The sequence below is a fragment of the Dermacentor silvarum genome, chromosome 7 (genome assembly GCF_013339745.2).
Source record: "Dermacentor silvarum isolate Dsil-2018 chromosome 7, BIME_Dsil_1.4, whole genome shotgun sequence".
NCBI classification, from domain to species: domain Eukaryota; kingdom Metazoa; phylum Arthropoda; class Arachnida; order Ixodida; family Ixodidae; genus Dermacentor; species Dermacentor silvarum.
Window position 1 is genome coordinate 104398970 of NC_051160.1, and position 14374 is coordinate 104413343.

The 14374-nt window shown below is 45.4% G+C and overlaps 1 protein-coding gene across 1 annotated transcript in view; it reads right to left on the reverse strand.

Moving 5' to 3' along the window:
- Window positions 1-9731: 9731 nt before the first annotated feature.
- The window catches only part of LOC119458340 (neuronal PAS domain-containing protein 4-like), a 150563-nt gene continuing 145920 nt past the window's right edge, over window positions 9732-14374 (reverse strand). The window contains 1 exon segment of the mRNA XM_037720174.2: window positions 9732-14062. The gene's annotated coding sequence lies outside the window, so the exon portion shown is untranslated.

Below are 14374 nucleotides of genomic sequence, written 5' to 3' on the forward strand. Positions count from 1 at the left end.
ACAGCGCTGACTGCATCGGCAAAGAGGCAGTACCTTACAACACATGGCAGTTAGAATATTAGTCTGCAACTGGTCCCCACCCACCAACCTAGTCGTCTACACAGGCATCAGTTGCACCATACCACGTGTCTATATAACCCACAAATTGTATGCAGTACTTGAAGAGCTGATGTAGAGCTGACTCTGAATAAAGCTTGAAGATGACTCTCAATATCTTTTATTTTAAGACAGGGATAATTGTAAATCGCTGGAAGAGGCCTTCGTCTTCGAGTGGGCATAAAATGACCACAGAATGAGGATAGCAATGACACAGACACTGCAGGCGAAGTTCCGCCGTCTGCCTTGCTGTGATGTTCTATATATATAGGTACGAGAGAAGGCAAGCTGTGGGGCTTGAGTTTTGGTAATCCTGACCGTATAAAGCTAACAGACCAAGAAGCCAAGGAAATCAGCAGAGAAATTAGCTGTGGTTGACATGGAAATGTAGAAAATAATAAAAAAGTGAAATGAAAGTGGACGATGAGATGGTGGGAGCCAAACCCACAACCGCCAATGCAAGAAACCTTACCAATTGTGCTACGGCGATGGCTATAAATCCGTCCACTAACTTTAGTATTCACGTTTACTAGATCCAGCCCTGGGAGTGTTAGCCAGCGCCTCTGAGAGCGTTGGTGGGCGGATGTGGAACATCTTTTTTTGCCCGATGAGGTCACGTAACACTGTAACTTAGGAGACCATTTCAACCGCACCTAATTGTCCCCGATGGTTTCCTTGGCTTCATTGTCTGTTGCCTTTATATGGTCATGATATATATGTAACGAATTTCTCGCGTGTAAGCGACATTTCGTATCTGTCAGGGCCGCTGTTCCTTCTACACAGCAAAACTTGCCCCGTGTATAGGCGTGGCGCCAATACGTCACATCCGCGTATATGTTGATGAAGATTTAGATTTATCTACGTAGACTCCTAACGAGTAGTCTTCGTTTGTTGTTACTATTATCCATCGAATTTGTGGCTCAGACCTACGATAGTGGATTGGCCAATGAGTGCAATACTGCAAGTTTATAACCACAAATATGTTATCAGGGCAGCTACTGAGTAAGTGCTGTAGAAAGGTGAAATTTCATGTCAAATTGAAATCCATAATAGTCGGAAGAATCAACAGTCATTACCTTGGCAGCAGGAAAAAAGGAAAATATACAAATTTAACAGGCAATTGGTTGGACTCTGCAAGAAATTTGTGGACTACGGAGCAAACATCCCCTTAGCTAAACGCCGGGTAGAGACCCCACTTGAAAGAACCCACGCGCAAAGCTAGAACTTCCTCTCACTGTAAATGTACCACCCTTCGGGCGAAACTCCCACTTTCTTTAATGGCCAACTTGTTCTAAATATTAGTGAGTTATAAACCTGTGAGTCTGAGCGCACAATTTCGTGATTTTGAGTGAGTCCGAGCCCTTGATCCCACGAGTCTGAACGAATCTGTTATACTCATTGAGCCCGAGTGGATACGAGTCCGTGAATCCAAGTGAGTCAATCTGGATTACATTTTAGTGAATCTGAGCCAAGCGCGTCGGGGTAATTGTGCTTTTGGCAAGTTTGAGGCCACGTGACCCTGTGGTATGGTAGAGTATATGCTAGCCGGCTTGCTTCATCGATAAACTTGTTAAAAGTCTGTTCCGGCTGCGTCTCATATTTTCTGTACGTCAGTGATCCTGATGAGTTTGAGTGAGTCTGACTTGGTGAGTCTCGGTCCCTGTGAGCCCTGAGTTAAATATGAGCGCGAAAAATAGTGGGAACCGAAGACTCATTATTTGTTAGGCACAGTCACAGGAAATTATAGACAACGAGACGTGACAAAGCGTAATGTAAAGTAATTGCTATCAACAGTGTGTGAACTTGGGCCGGTTGGTACACGCTTTTGCGAAGGGAAAGCATTCGCTAAAAGGGCAGCTGAAGCACGTTTGAAAAAAAAAGTGAGCTTTCAACGAATTATTATAGTTTTTCGCCCCCTAAATGCGAAAATCATGGTTTAAGAGGCCAGAAGTCACAGCTAGTTGCTTTAGCAAAAACAAGCCGCAGCGTCTGTGGGAGACGCCGCGAGTCTTTGAACGGGCTCTGACGGCCAGGGCGATCGTGACGTCATCTTAGGTATCGGCGAGGAGCGTGATTCGAATAGAGAGCTCACGTCACCCCCTGTATTGACGTCATCCTCGCGCCCGGTCTTTCGCGGCTACGCTCGGCGCACCAAAGGGGTGGAGCTTCAACGCAAATTTAAACCGCGATTGCTGCGCTGCTGCGTGCATAATCGAGAATATAACTGCAGCTGTTTAATTATACTGTATCAGACTTCGAAACCCCCCGTAAATCTTCCAATTCTAAAACCTCTTCCGCTTCCCTTTAAGAAAGAGTCGAGGGAAGCGACAGAGTCGAGCGCTCACTAGCAGCCATACTGTTCGTGTTGTAAAAGGCTACATATATGCGGTCATCACCAAGTGAACGGGCTTATGGCATGTGACCTTTGGCATGTTATCACATGACCGATCTTCCTCGTTCCCTCACTTCTCAGTCGTGCTTTAGCAAGGAGCACCTGTTGGAGCATGCTTTGTATTGCGTGTTTAACGGTGACAGTGTGTGGTCGAAAAGCACGTTGTTATCGTTACCGGTAGTTTATGCTGTTTCAAAAGCAAGGACAGAGTGACGACGTGACGTACTGTAGTGACGCGTACGTCATAGAGAAGTCTGCGGTGGCGGAGATAGTAGCGGTGGCAAGAAACAACCGCTCACCTTCCTACGAGTTCGAAGTGATTGGAGGCTCTTTAAGCTTGCCTTCAGCTTCTCACCACACGATTTCTTTAAACCGGATTCAATTTTCAAGCGCATTTAGTTGACTGGCACTCCCATGATTCGCTCAACTCATAGAAGGTATGCGAGTCTATGTAATTCTGGGTCCACTCCCGCTTCAATGGCCTGCTTCAGCCCTTATCAGGCTCTCACGACTTTCATAGTGCCGCAACCATCATTAACCCTTTATTGAGCAGTGTTGCCTACATGCAACACACCAGAAAAAAGTTAATTTTTCTTGCCGAGATTCAGTATTGAGTACGAAGTTCACGGCTAAATGTCTTCTGCCAACACTGAATGACAGGCAGCAAGCGTCATTTGTTGCTTTAGAGCAGGAACACTGGACGAGTAAGAAGTTTCCTCGTCGAGTCATCTGGACGAGGAAAAAATATTCTTCATCGAGAAGAAGAATATTTTTTGAAAGCAAGGTCAGAGGAGTCACGCTGATGCCAGATATCCCGCTGCAGTGATGTCAGCGATGTTATCTAAAGCTAATGATATATGCATACCTATGGTTCACATATGATGAGAGCTGTCTATACAAAAGAAAAATAAAGCTTTAGGTCACTTGGGGTGAAGCCCACCTCCAGTTTCCTGCTTCGAGTTTTCCCCCTGTTGCTGAAAGCAATTGCGCGAAATATTTTTAAATGTGTCAGCATTTCTACGTTTACCCAACGAGACAACTGTCCGACTGCCTGTCCGTCCTCCGCGTACGACGATCGCTTTCAAGTTCGCCAGCTGTGGAAAGAAGACCACGAACGCACGAGCACTGGCACGAGCGCGTCTCTGTGACCACGGGACGTGTGCAATCAGGCACGCACTAGGCACGCCTTTAGTGTAAGCCAGAACTGTGTAGCAGCCGTGGCTTCAGGATCGGACCGTCGTCAGCGGACCTGGCGCCGCCACCTGCAGTAGTTTGCTTGCCTTATCAGTTCACGGTGCGCCGCCTTCCGGAGCAGTTCGTGCGGCCGCAGCGCTGTCGCATTTAGCGTAATAGCGCCAAAACGACCGCAGGCGCTAATCACTGCTAGAATAACCAGCAGTGTTGAGTGTGAGCGCTCAATACCGCGTCGTTACTACGAAATACGCATCAATCAGATAACTCCCTGAGGAGATTCTACGTATTCTTTTTCTTTTTGTTAATTATGCTTATTCTTGGTGTTGCAGATTAATAGAAAATAAACAGTTTTTCTTGGTTTTTATATGTCTCGTCATTAAAGGGTTCAGGATCTCTTCGTTGCTCAGCCACTGATGATATGCGCATACGCATTGATGTAACTTCGTGCACTTAACGGCTTTGCAGAAAGATCCCACAATACTCGTTATTCTGCCTGTGTTGCGCTATACGGGCTGTTTCGTGCGTCGTTATAGGAAGCCCCGAACACAGGTTACTGTAGCAGATCACACACCGTGCACACATTGCGGACCATTGGGAAGAGTGCAGGATGAAACCGCACACAAGTGGTCGGCCGAACGAAAGATGCTGCTTCGATACGAAACGTGCACATTGATTCATAGTTCGTTTCACTTCTTCGACAAAGTTCACAAGTAATGCGTAAGCGTTCGCAAGCTGCGAATGAACTCCTAAAATTAGAAAAGAGATTTGCCCGTTTCATGGTTCCTGTTTGGTCGTTTTCTCGTTTTCGACCCTTATGGGCTCTGTGTATTCTCGCCCACCTCGTACCCAGTGGCTTCGTACGACTCCTGTGAATTTTCTAACGGCAGCCTGCAGATCATATCGATCCTTCGTTGTCGTCGCACACTAAGTGTTTTTACCCTGTTGAAGATGGAACTCCCTCTGCATACGAACCGAGCGCGCGCTAGCCGCAGCCACTGCTCCCGCGACCGTCCTCTCAGCGCATGCGAACAAAAAAAAAGAGACAGAAAAATGGCTGTCCTTCTCTTCACTCAGCACCTCCGTGTCTTCCGTTTACGAGTTATTATTCATGCGTACGTAAACAGTCATGCATAAATGGGACCGTGAGTCTGAGTGTGGGTGAGTTTCCGTGAGTCCAAGTCGGTGCGAGTGTGAGCTAAATTTAGTGAGTCCGTGATAGTTCTCGGGGATTTGTGTCCGAATGGTTTTACATAACTCGGCGTGACTGTCAATGTCAGAAGACGTTAGTGAGCGCTCGAGTTAGTGTTAATCCGAGCGTCATTGAGCCAATCTAAGCCCTAACAAATGTCACATTGATTCTAGTTATATCACAGTAGTTATCAGTCTGAGTGAGCCCACCTGAGTCTGAGTGAACATTGCCAATCATTGACTGCACAGCTGTGTTCACCACCTTTTAGTTGTGAATGATGTTTAGCCTTTTAAACAACTTCAGAAAGAAACATTCAAGCCACTGTCTACGAGAAATATTGAATCAGAAGGTGTAGGGCTCGAGCGAAACAGCGAAATAACGAAAGCAGTTTCACGTCTCGATTTGATAGTCTAATTGCGTGATTGACAAGTGCGATCATGCGTGCGTGTGGAGGATTGAAAAAGAAAATAGAACAGTGGCTATGTTGGTGAAGTACATTGAGGACTCGCTTATCCATGGCGGCCCAATGGGGTGGCCCTTAAGCGTTTCATCGAAGCCACCTACGCAGCTTAATGACAATATCCGAATACTGCAAATGCGTGTCCTACAGGCAAGAAGCTTTTTCTTATCGCCCTAACGGAAACAGAGGCGGCAAACAATAGTCCTTTTAGAGCGAATGGGTTACTTTACCTTTTCTTTTTGCTTTTTTTTGGCAGGGACAGACTGGATGCTATGATGCTGGTCTGGCAGTATGAAACTGGTTATATATATATATATATATATATATATATATATATATATATATACGTTTCTATATTCATTTATTTATGCAGTGCGATGATTCAGTGCTAGTACAATTGCACGGATATTTATCGTGCGTGTTTCACGACTACTTGGAAAGTTTCCTACTGGACGAGTATAATGCGGTATGGAGAATTGGTCTAATCCGTGCTGAGTGAAAATCGTTCGTGGTACTAGCAATTTTAAAGCCCGGGCGCCCTGCACGAAACCTCAAGTTCTACCGGCCGATATCCCTAACATCAAATATCATCAAGTAATGGGGCGAATGGTCCTGTTTCGTCTAGAAGACAGGCTAGAGAAGCTAAATTTTTTCCCGGGTGTGACGAGCGGTTTTCGTCGCCGCCGTTGAGCTCTGGAGAGCATTTCAGACCTTGTCTCAGCGCTTGAATGTGCTAAAGGAAACAAGCACTCCGCCTACATGCCCTTCCTAGACGTACAGCAAGGTTTCGACTCGGTTCCGCATCAGGAGATTATTTTCGCTCTTGCAACCGCTTGAATTTCGGGTCGTCTGCTCGGCTTTGTGTGCAATTTCCTATCGGAGCACCGGATGAAATTGCATGTCGGAGCAATAACAAGTGAACCTCGCACTGTTAAATGCGAGGGCAGCGTTTTATCGCCGCTTCTGTTTGACACAGTACTTGCCGCATTTCCAAGTCGCTTGCCTCGAGACAGTGACTTCCCTGTGAGCATAGCTATCTATGTAGATGATATTGCTCTGTGGATACGCGGCCCTTCGCACCTTGGCCCGCGGCTTTGTGCAAGCTAGAAAAGAGATCTGAACGCGACTTCGGAGTACTTGGATGAAGTTGGCCTGCAGATATCACCTGCTAAGTCGGCTGCAATAGCATACCACCCTAAACAACACGCTCAATGAGCCGACTGTACCTTGACGAAACGCCGATAAGCTGGGTGCGACAACACCGTTATTTGGGCTTAATTGTGGATGTTCGCATCTCTTGGCGTCCTGCCGTTAAATTAGTACGACACAAATCGCGACCCATATTTAAGTATGTGGCCGCCTTGACTGCTGGAGGTGCTGGTTGTGACCAAAAAACGGCTCTGCAGGTGTACCAATCATCTGTACTCCCAGGCATGATGTATGTGTTACCATTCCTGAACGTCCCACCTAGTTTGATGGCCCAACTGGAACGTGATCACCGCGTTTCCCTTCGACTAATGCTGGGATTTCCTCGCGAGGCGCAATCAGTTCCATTACTCACTGAAGCACATCATTTACCTCTAAGGCTACAAGCAGACTAGAGAGCTTTATATCATATTGAGCGTCTGCACCGCACGTCGAATGGTCAAATACTCCTTGATCGTCGGATTCACCGCCCGTTTTCTCGCATTAGAAAAATGGCCGCATTATTTATGAACATTACTGACATTTCTGAACATGATGCTTCAGTTACGCCTTCGCGTCCGCAAGATATCACCAAACACGTACTGCCCATTTACCTTACAATCCCTGACATACACAAAAAGTCTGATATGCCTGTTTCGGCCATATTTCAATTGGCTTAGTCACACATGTTCGACAGATTTCTAGATTACCTTCAAGTATTTACAGATGCATCTGTACACAGCGACGGTCAAGGCGCCCCTGCAGCTTTTTTCTGCCCTTCGGCTCAAGTACGACGTATATTTCATATACCCCAACCAGCCTCGTCAACAACTGCGTAGCTAGCAGCAATTAATGTTGCACTGAAATACGTGCAAGAGGAGTTAACCACACCGCCGAAGATTGTCATATTTACGGACTCCCGCGCTGCCCTTAGCAGATTACAACGCAGTCAGGTTGATTGCCCAATTGTGCGCAGCATTACTGACTCTGACAACAAAAGTTTACCACGTGGGGTATCTCTCGTTGCTCAATGGATACCTTCGCACGTAGGGATCGCCGGAATTGAAGAGGCTGATCGACTGGCTTCAATTTGCACTCATAACGACTGTGCTTGCCCTGAAATTTTGTGCAAGCTTGATGACGCTCGTCTTCTGCTTCGTCGCCACCTATACTCAAGCAGCATCCAGACCAGCGCGTCCCAAATGGAACGTTCCCGCCGTACGTTCGCGGTCGAGGCTTGCCTCGTCACGCTAGAGCGCAACTACTCAAGCTAAGGGTTGACTGTGTGAACGTGCGCGAATGTTTATACAGACAAGGACGTGTGACCAGTCCATCGTGTACGTCTTCCGGTGGCTGCGAGACCCTTCAGCACCTGGTATTGGAGTGTCCCGCTTTCAGTGCGCAACGCATATCGCTAGTGATGGACTATCATCTCCTTGGCCTGCGGTGTACAACACTAGACGAATGTTTATACAGCAGTGGTTGTGCGTCTCGACGTGATAAAGCTGATCGCGCTCTTCTTACTTTTCTAGAAGCAACGAACTTAGGCGCACGTTTGTAACCCAGCAACTATTTCTTTTATTTTACATTCTTTAGTAGCGTGACCTGCAGGGACGGGCCCTACTGTATGTTGTACTTGTTTCTTTGAGATTTGTCATCTCGCTCTTTCTTTACTCTTTCCTCCCCTCCTTCCGATCTTTCATTTCAATGTTTGTCGCCTCCTTTCTGAAGAGTGGGCAGGCGTTGTGCCCCTTCTGGTGGCAGTTGCCAGTCTTGCTCTCGCTTTCTCATTCCTGTGTATATGTTTACAAATCAAATATAATAATAAGTTTCTTAGATTGATGAATTACCAGTTGAAGCTTTTCTATACTATACTGAGTCTCTTACTTTTACTATCTTGAGCGCGTAATTACTGGACGCCTTGTACAGTTACGGGTGCATTATTCAGTGTTATAAATTGTGAATTTCGTTTGCTTACAAACCTGTTCGTCGTCTTATATGTGTGCTGTAACACTTCACAGCAAGAACCAGGCGGTTCATAGACAGGTAATGGCTGGTAGATCTTCTAACGCAAAAAAAAATAATGACTTCAACTGAAGATGTTCTTTGTATATGAAATACGTTTCTCTCTGTCTTAATTTTGTGTTAGCTTTCGTTTTCGCTTCACAGCATACTCATGCTTCTGGGTCAGATTCGGTGTCGTTGCTATAACTATGGGACATACGTTAAGACTGTGTTGTGCTTCTAAGTGTGTTCTCGAGTACGAAACTCATTTACCACACGTGCCAGGTTGTTGTGGCAGTTACTGTGGTTTCAAGCTCTCGGCTACTGAATGGAAATAAGGGTGGCTGTTAATTTCTTCTTTTGTTGTGGCTTGCAATTGCTCATCCGCTATGAGCTCATGCGACTATGGTTGGAGGGAAGCACTTAGTGTTTCACAATAAATTCCTAAAAGTTATTTGTTTAGAAAAATGCGATAAATGTCCTGTGTAAGACAAAATACTGAAACTAAAGAAGGTCACAGAGGCGAACACGCGCCTACGGACAAGCGCTGTCTTACCCTACATGTTCGCTTTTGGCTTTTTATGAAGTTCCGCTCTTTTAGTTTATATTACAAATGAACCAGCTAGCTCTCTCCCGGCTGACTGAGTTTCCCCGAGAGGTTGAGCGCGTTTCGCTTTAGGTATGTCTTCAATTCGACAAGAGAAGTTCATTTGTGTCGCTAATAACGGCGAATGTGGTAGAACTATACTTCCTGTTTTTCTTCAGAATTCGTTGTCAGTAAAACATTTATGCCCTCAGTATTGCAGCTCTGTGTCCCTCGGCCGTACCAGCTAAATACGCCCTGCTGAACGCCAGCCACTTCACAGTATCGAGGGTATCATCGATGCTGGGCATCCTCCCAGCATCGAGACCAATCACTTATCTTTGCAGCACCTAAATGCCAAATGTTGAAACGTGTGAGTTTCTTCATATTTGTTTCCAGAGCAAGACAGCATACACAAAAATCACGAGGCGTCGCCTGATTGCATTAGATTCATATTTCTGTGTGTCGTCTCAATTGCGTTAAAAAAATATCGGTCCTAAATAGAAAACCCTGGATTTCTTGTTGTGTACGAAGACAGTGTTGTTCACCGACAGGCTTCTTAAAGTAAGTCCTTTGTGTTCTCGCCCCCAATCCCCGAAGAAAGGACGCAATGACAAGCATTTTTTTCTTCTACGAAACAATAACTTCTTTTGTTTCTTTAATTGCATCCATTGCCACATAATAGACATGTCTCTGTACACAGTGATATTGCGCTCGCTCAAGCGCGGTGACGTGACACAGGAAACGCAACGTGACAGTGCTCCAAACAAAGCAAGGACTCGTACACGCGTAATGTCCACACCGCTCGTAAAAGAGAAAAAAAAAACACCAATAAAGGAGACAGAAACGCAAACAGTAAAGCAGAAAGTGGGAATGAACTATTGCAGGCCCAATTAACACACACTTCAGGCCTACAAGACACTGCCGTAGCTTTGTGTCGATTTAGCAAGGAATTCTGATTTTCAGAAAACGCAGCGAAAACAGCCTTTCGGCGTTTGTGATAAGGTTGGTGGAAAAACAATATTTTAGTACCCTCGTTTGCATCCACGCTAGCCCTGCGGGCTTGCAACATGAGTTTTTATATATGCGCCTAAACATCTCGTCAACCTCAATTTAGCATAAATTTTAGGCGAGCATACCAATTTTAATACTGATGGCCAATGACCTTATTCAGAATTCCTCACATGATGCCAAAAATCGTTTCGCAATGCAGTATTTGGATGAATTATTGCAGCCCCCTCGTCGTTAATTCATATACTCATTAGAATAATTCCCTCCGCCCCACTCCCGCCATCAAGAATACTTCTGTTTGTCACGCATTGTTTGGCGATATCCACCTAATAATTTTTACTTTTCGTCAAAACACGTTTCCATGGTTTCAAGAAAGATGGGCAAGCCACCGTTTTGTGTGGCTGCTTATTCAGACTAGTGCGATTTCACCTCCGAGGAATAAGCAGGGCTGTGAATGCGGGAGCAGTCTTAAATTTGGAGGCATGTCTGCCCCAAGCTGGCATACGCAACCGGTCAAAAGTGCAGGCAACTACGCACTCTCAGAGGCAGAGTGTCGTGCGAAACGGTTTGAAATAAATACGTACTGTCTCGAGTACTGTACGTCTTCCACTACGAAAGAAAGAAAGTCACGGGAAAAAGGGAGTGAGGGTAAATAAAATTCACAGGGATTATCCGTAGCGGTGAGATCTGTATAAGCGTACATTCTGCACATTCACAATACAATAAAAAAACACACAAAACACACGCACACCAGTAAGCACATTAAAATTTGTTTCTTCCTACTCTTGTGTTCGGAAGAGAGCGAGAAGGAAACAAACGCTCAATATAAGCCGGTGCTTCGTGGCACAATAGAGCATATTCGAAAGAAGCAAGATGAACATTTGTTGTCACCTATAGCTTGAAGACAGTGCGCACATTTTTTCTTCGTTTATTTACATATACTTTAGTGAAATGTGGTAATTATATCTTTGATCAAGAAGGTCTCGCGACAGGAATAACTATGGTATGAGAACTCACTCGATATTTTAAGGTTGAAGAAACAGAAACCATACACTTGTATTTACAAGGACTAACTTTCCTCAAAGACACATGACATGAAATGACATCATCGTCGGTAAATAAGGCACTGGGGAACAGCGATGATCATGCATCGTAAATACTTTGTGTGTAATAGGTGTGAAGCAGTGCTTTCTAAGCTTTCAAACGTGAGATGCGATCGGTAGACGTAGAACATGACTTTCACAACATCTAACCTTGCTTGCGAAAAAGGGGCCGGAACTTCATTAGGAAGCACCCGCCTTTTATAGGGCGAAGCCTCCGAGCAACTTGATATGTTTTGGTAGGCGCTACTGAGCAACACTATTTACTCTAAAACGGCCTGCATCTTCTGAAATAACAGACCGACTCAATACCTTGAATAAAGAATTATCAAGCTAGAACATATATAGCAAGATCAGTTTGATATCGCTATCCGCGCTTTTTCAGTTGGCATCTTAAGTTAGTTTCAAGAGTTGTTGACGGCCATTCCGAGTGCTCAATACATTAGTTTTGTACAAAAAACAGTGAGCGCGTTTAACGACACCGTCGCATCTATCAGAGGCAATCAGTTGGACGGACAATAGCGTTACATCAGTATATGGTGCCTCGGGTTCTTCTGTGCTAATCAAATTTGCGGGAGCCACCTCGATTGTGCGTGGTGCGAATTCGGCGATAATATATAACATCTTGCCGCCTATGTGGTGCTCAACATCCTGCTGTCCAAAGCAAGTGTAAATATTGCGCATGATTGCAGCAATAACCACGTAAATATTCCTTTAAATGTCATGATGATTACAAAAATACGCTTCAAGGAGAGGCGCCTCGGGTTGAATATACCCGACCTCAACTGAATTTGCGAGTCGTCACTACGTCGTATGAGGCAAAGCAACAGCCGTTCGCTCAGACACTGAGTGGCACAACTGTCCTGTCGCGACCTAGATAAATCCGGGGAAGTAAGCGTTCATTGAGTGAGCTCGAATGGTGGTCGACAAGATACTGGCTCACATTAGCCCCAAAAAGGCACGAAACACTTCGCCTTGCTCATTTCTACAGAAATTTGGCATTACTCGCTTTTGGTGGCAGATAGTCTGCCTTAACTTGACCCAATCCGCGGTAAGTTCGCTCATTTGGCCAAAGAACTCCTGCAGTTATAATCAAAATCAAAACGTAGTTGATGGTTGTCGTGGCTATTAAACTATTAAACATGCATGTACGATGCTCGCAGTGGAGATGGTTGCTGCTTGGCGAAAAATAGCAACGCTTCTTCATAAATACCCGATAACTGCTGTACGTTCAAGCAAGATGATTTTCATGGTGCCAGATAGGCAGGCTACGTTCAATTAGCCGTCAAAGTTGGCAGCTTGCAATTTAACTGATTGCCAGACACCCAGGCAGCTGCGTATAATACACTGAATGCGGGTGGAATGGCGGACTCTGATGTGTTCGATCTTCATGTGGTGGCCATTTGTTCATTAAGGTAGAAGTGTTTTTCAGAGATAAGAAAATTGAGATTGATCACAGCGTAACGCTTACAGTAATGTACCGGAGGGCAAACACTCATGTCTCCTTCGTGTTTCCCGCCGCTCTCTGACGCTGGTTTTGAGACTCTTAGACACTTTACACGATCGAGCTTGATTCAGCAAACTAGACACCTTAACCTTGGCGCACACTACAAACAAAAAGCCATACAACACGCGTTGGTGCACATCAGAAGCAGCACGGCTCCTTCCAGGTTTGCATGTGCACATTAAATAAGTGACTTCGCGTGCTACAGAAAACAAGGCTGTCAAGTCAGTTGCCAGTTTTCCAAGTTCTACCAAATTTTAATATCCGTGACTTATCACAAAGAGCTCCAAATCAACTTGAGAATTAAGACACCTCGTGAAATGAAGTTGTTCCCTCCGTCAGCACTCCTAAATGGTCAGCAACGTGTAATTATCATACAGTTTTCTGCAAGGCTTCCACGGCTCTAGGAATCGTGAATGATTTGCGCAATATAACTCGTTTTCACGACCGTCTCATTTCAACTCAAAAACGAGTACCGTAAGTGTAAGTGACGACAGTTAATTGCATTCTTCGAGCTCACTAAACTTGCTCTTATTAAGGCACGGTTGTCTGTTAATGTTCAACTGCACAGCTCGCTCTTTGTACATACATTCTTTAGAGCAGCACCACAATCATTCTATTTTCTGTCCCAAAACCCGGGTAGTCATATGAACATTCGCAACGATCAACGTCAACTCCACCCATGCAATCACGTCATGGCGTTGCTACGACACTTATGGGCAAAGAGATGTAACCAGGACGTGGTACTTGTCAGTTCTAAAAAACCGTTTCGAATTGAGTCCTGTTTTCCAATCTTTGGTGTTGCGGTCAAGGAGGAGCACCTCTGGTGACTGCTTTTTTTCTCATCGCACATCGGTGCTTGGAAAGGTGGTGCCGGCTTCTCGAGGCATTGCTTGTCAAAATTGCCAGTTCCGGGTGTTGTCATCCGTCGCCGCGATCACCACGGGTCATTAATCGCTATGACGCGCACTCAAGTACATGCACCTTTCCTTACACTGCCCAACCAAATGTTCGAAATAAATAAAGCAAACACAGGCTTCGTCGCAAGCTGCTCTTGGCTCTCCATCGTTTTCGAAGGAAGACGGCGTTCCACAGTTCTTCGCTAAAGCAGGGGTCCATGTAGCTGGTGGGCTGCCGTGCTTGCAAGTGCAGGTGGCTTCACTTTGCCTGTGTGCTGCTAGAGCGTAATAGTACCCAGCTGCTTCATCCAAGCCGGGAATTCGTGCTCTCTGTGTTGGCAATATGCCATACGGTGGCTCTCTCTGCCTCGTGCGTGGAAAGCCGAAGCTGGACGGAGAAGGTCTCGCAGGTGTCACACAACCGTGACCTGGCCGGCACCAAGCACTGCAGTGACAAAGAAAAAGCAAAATAGTTTTGTCTTGACTAGAGCTACTCCATAGTTGACATAAAAATTGTTCCGTTACATGCTCAAGCAAACGTGTTTGCACTATGTAACGCGATAAACACTTCAGTGTTTGCATCCATGGGCTGACAAATAACTGACACCACAGAAATAATATCTACCGCACTGTTTGCTTCGATGACCACCACTTGTTAAACAGGTCGTCATCGTCATCATCCTCATCATAATTCTATATCTGCCTTCTGCGGCATACAGTTAATATAACCAACTCTAGAAGAAAAGCTCCCAATAGC